This window comes from Arvicola amphibius, chromosome 5 (genome assembly GCF_903992535.2).
Source record: "Arvicola amphibius chromosome 5, mArvAmp1.2, whole genome shotgun sequence".
NCBI lineage: Eukaryota > Metazoa > Chordata > Mammalia > Rodentia > Cricetidae > Arvicola > Arvicola amphibius.
In genome coordinates, this window is record NC_052051.1 from 111,545,291 (window position 1) to 111,550,478 (window position 5,188).

Below are 5,188 nucleotides of genomic sequence, written 5' to 3' on the forward strand. Positions count from 1 at the left end.
AAACATTGCACAGCTAGCTTTTGGTCAATATAACAAAACACCAATGCAAGCTCTATATAAACAAAAAAGAATCACTTGGCTTGTAATCTTGAAAGTGCAAGGGTACCGCATAATGCTGGCATCAGCTTAGCTCTGGTGAGGACCTTTTTCATACATCAACTCATGGTGGGTGGTAAAAGTCGGAGAGAAGGGTCCAGCAGCAAAGCCCAGTGGGTGCTTGCACCCCAAAATGACAGCCTGGGTTCCATCACCAGAACCCACATAGTGGAGGGAGAGAACCAACTCCCATGGGCTGACCTCTGACCACATGTGTGCCATGGCGCGTACGCCCCAAAAGCACGGGTGCATGCACACATAATAAATAATAAAAATAAAGACATGTAAAAAGTAAGTTGGAGTGAGGGAGGGAGCAAGTGCCACATCACCAGATAGGAAATGGCAGAACTGGGTGGGGCAGGCTTGGGGTTTATAACAATTGGAAGAATGTCAAGAAGTGATGAGAAATACTTTAAACCTTCTGAGAGCCTGTCCCCAGCTAGTCAAGAACCTCCCCCTGGGCCCTACCTCTGTAAAGTCCCACACCATCCTACCACCACCACCCGGAGGGTCTAGTTTCCAACACAACGACTCCAGAAAGGCAAACCACATCAAACCACAGCAGTGACACACCCTCATTGGGGCAGGGAGGGTTGAGACAGGGTTTCTCTGTGTATCCCTGGCTGTCCTGGAACTCGGAGATCCACCTGCCTCTGCCTCCAGAGTGCTGGGACCAAAGGTGCGCACCCCCACCCAGCCTCAAATTCTTCTGTAGCACTCTCCCTTGGGGCTCACTGCACAGTAAGATCAGAGCAGCCCCTCAAAGAAGAATGCCAAGGACTGATAGCAAAGGAAAATGTGTTACTTGAAATAACTAAAAATTCAACGATTGTATACAGTTCGGACCTCAGTTAAATCCCAGGGATTGAACAATATTGGTTCCTTATGCTCTTGCCTTGCAAACACGGGGGCCTCAGTTTAATCCCCAGAGCCCATTTAAGAACAGTAGACCTGGGGTGCATGCTTTTAATCCCTGAGTTAGGGGGACTGGGACAGGATGGTCCCTGGGGTTGGCTGCCAAGCCAGTCTAGCTTAGTTGGTGACTCCAGACATAAGAGGATCTGTCTCAAAGAAAGTGGATGTCATTCTGGAGGATGACATACCTAAGATTGACTGTCCTCTGACCTCCTCATACATGTACACACACACACACACCACATGCACTTTTCAGTATGAGTGTGTGTGCAAAAGAAATGAAATAAGACTAGGTGATGGTGGTGCACGCCTTTAATCCCAGCACTAGAGAGGCAGAGGCAGGCGGATCTCTGTGAGTTCGAGGCCAGCCTGGTCTAGAGTGAGTTCCAGGACAGTCAGGGCTACACAGAGAAACCTTGTCTCAAGAAAACAAAACAAAGAAACAAAATTGGTTTCTTTTATCTCTTCTCTTACTTTGCTGTGTTAGGCTTCATGCTTCTGCAGGCTGTTTTGACTGTTAGCAGAAAAGATACCAGAATCCCCAGGTCCATGTTCCTAGCTCTTGAATAAACCTAGCGGAAAGAAAAGAACGTTCCTTTCACTATAAATCCAGAAAACAACCCAACATTAAGTCTTTTTTTGTAACATTCCACAGAACTGTTTACCTTCTAATACTGAATCTATTTGCACTAGTTTGGGGTTTTGTTAAAATATTTTGTTTTACAAACCAAACAAGTTATCTTAAGACTTGACTAAGAATGACCTCTATCTCCACATGAGAGAAAACAGATTATGCTGTTTAAGACGACTGTCTTCATAAACAAGCAAAAAATATCGTGACTTGGACAAGACAGATGTCTTGCTCTGTGTGTAAGAGAAGTCAAGAAATAGGTACTCGGGGGCTGGTTTGGGGGCTCCAGGTCATCAGGGACGTATATTTTGTGTCTTTTGCCCTATGACACGGCTGTCAAGCATAGTGCCCGAGTAATCTGTCCCTAAGACTGTCTAGTCTTAGAAACCATAGATAAATCAACTCATAAAAGGGATTGAGAACGGTACACAGACCTGGGTAATCCAGACACAGAAAGACGATGATCACATGCACTCACTCATAGGTGGTTTTTAAACATAAAGCAAAGAAAACCAGCCTACAAACCACTATCCCAGAGAACAAGCATATGAGGTAGCACATGCTTGAATATCTGGGCACTTGGGAGGCTGAAGCAGGAAGGTTTTAGATTTGAGGCCACCCTGAGCTACACTTTGAGACTGTGCTGAAGAGGAGGAGGGAGAGGAGAAGGGAGAGAGGGGGAAAAAGAAGAGGTAACCGGAAACTCTGAGATTTAGGGGCTGAAGCAGCACGGGAGAATTCAAGGACAGCCACTGTCGCATCTTTCATCCATGCAAATCTCAACCACGTGAAAAATACCCTCTGGAGAGGCTTCCTCCCTCCTCAGAGCCCTTTCAAAAGCCCCCAGTTCCTGGCCTCTCCCACAGCAAACATTCTTTGGTCAAGGTGATAGATGCTTGACAGTTCTGAAAGACAGATTTAGGGATGGGTGCTGACACAGGCCACAAACATCAGGGCTTAAGTAAGCAGTGTTCATTTGCTGTTTTTGTGTTGCTTGTTTTGTGCATCTGTGCACTCTTGTGTTCATGTGTGTGCACATGTGTGTATGAAACGTGTGTGCCAGTGCATGTGGGAGAACCATCTTTCTTGTTGGTCAAGGCAGGGTCTCCCTTTGGCCAGGGGCTCACAGTGGGCTAGGCTGACTGACCAGTGAACCCCAGGACCTACTTTCTCAGAGTTGGGCTTCTGAGTGTGTGCCACCTCCCCAGAGTTTTTGCCTTGGGGTCTGAGGTGCAAACTCAGGTCCTGATACTTGCGCAGTAAGCCCTGGATGTCCTAATTTGGTTTCTGCTGTTGTGATAAGACAGTGACCACAAACAAATTAAAAGGGAAGGGGTTGATTTCATCTTACAAGTCCCAGGTCATAATCCATCACCAAGGGAAATCAAGGCAGGAGCTTGGCAGTAGATACCGAAGCAGAGACCATGGAGGAATGCTGCTTTCTGGCTCTGTTCGACTTACTTCCTTTATACAATCTAGGTCCACTTGCCTAGAGGTGGCACTGCCCACAGTGGGGTAGGCTGGTCTCCATCAATTAGCAATCAAGAATATGCCTCACAGACATGCCCATAGGCCACTGGTAGAGTCAATTCCTCAAAGGAAGATCTTGCTTCGCAAACGTATCAAATTAACAATTGAGATTCAACACCACACTTGACCTAAACTATCTGCCCAATTGTCTTTCCGCCCTGACGATGAGGTCTCATGTAGCTCTGGCTGCCTTTGGATGTGCTATGCAACCAAAAACAATTTCAAACTACTGATCTCCCTGGATTACAGGAGTGAATTACAGGAGTGCTGGATTACAGGAGTGAATCACCTGGCTCATATGTTGTGGGTTTTTTGTTTGTTTGTTTTTTGTTTTTAACATCGTTATTTGAGATGTCTTTAGGGAAACATACATGATCTCTGCAGACAATGTTGGCGTTAAAGTTCATTGATTCTCGGTCAGCAAGAAGGGGTGCACTAGATTCTGACCTGAAGGGCTCTTTCCCCTCTCATGCCCCTGTCTTAACTTCCACTGTCTTTTTTTGGGAGGGCACGGGGCAGAGGGGAAATGCCCTGTCTCGCCTGCACTAAGGAAAAGTCTTTGATTAAAACTACAAGATACTATTTGGGGCTGACCAAAGAAAAACAAGTTGTGAAATCAATGATTCCCAGGGCTGAAGAAAAAGTACAAAGAACACATAAAAGTCTCCTAACAACCCACCATGCCAAAAGGCTGGAACCAGCTAACAAGCCTTTACAAAGACAGTTATGTTCTGTGGTACAGTCATGCAACCATAGCATAAAACAACCAGGGCCCCATCTTCTCAATGGTAGATTGTGTGAGGCCTTCCGTGTGAGCTCTCCAGCGTGCCCTTATACAACATAGATCACATAGAGTTGCTAGAAAGGTGCTTCTGACATGCGATTCTATTTTTGGTTGTCTACTTGACTACGTCAAGAATTAACTAAAAACCCAAGCTCTAGGCACACCTGTGAGGGACTTTTAGTTAACTGGATCATTTGGGCTCCAAAGACCCACCGTAAGCCTGGCACAGCTTCTGGCTGCCTACCCAAAGGAAAAGTTGCCGTTTGCCTGCCTGCCCTTGCTCCCGCTTCACCGGCGATAGAGCCTACATCTCTGGGATTCTGGCGCATGCCGAAGAGCAAACGAGACACACAGGCTTTCGGACTGAACCACTGCTGATTCATGGGCGTAGACAGACATTGTTGGACGAGCTGGACCATAGCCTGCAAGTCACTCTACTAAATCCCTTTTTATAGATGGATTTCATTCCATCAGCTATGTTTCTCTGGAGACCCCTGTATTACGTATACTTTAAATTTCTCCATTTTCATAATAAATAATTCAGATACACACAGTACAAACTTCTGAAGTTTCGCCTACTCATGCCTCACCTCCTGCCAGGTCATATCACGCACAAACAAACCCACAGCTGCACATCTAGATACCGACCAGCGATTGTCTCCGCACCTAGAGGTGTTTAACTGACTTGTGAGCACACCGAGGATTTGTGGCTGGAGCTCAGCGGGTTTGTGTTCTGACGCCAGGTCTCCACATTTAGGCCAATGCTGGCCCCTAAGTCCAGACCCTCTATGGTCTTTGCCTCCTAAAGGCTTGTATGACCGAATTTGGGTCACCATGCCCATCAGCGTTTGTTTTTGTGATATATTAATTTGTTTCTATTAAATCAATAATAAGACTACTTTTTTAGCCACTTGGTTAATGCTGTAGGCAGTGAAATAAATTTATTTATTTATTTATTTATTTATTTATGTATTTATATATTTATTTATTTATTTGCATTCAGAAAACGAAGGTATAAATAAACCCGTGGCCTGGGTTAAGAGCCACAACCAAAACCTTGGAAGGTGAAGCGACAAGCGAGGCTGTGCCTTGTCGCACAAGCGCAATAGCTTCTGCCCTGCGCACTTCGGGCTGGTGCAGTTGTCAGGTTAGCGCGCTGCGGTGCTACAGCGCAGGCGCGGGGGGCGGGGTGGAACGGGCGGAGTGGAACGGACCGTGTGGTCCTGTCCGCG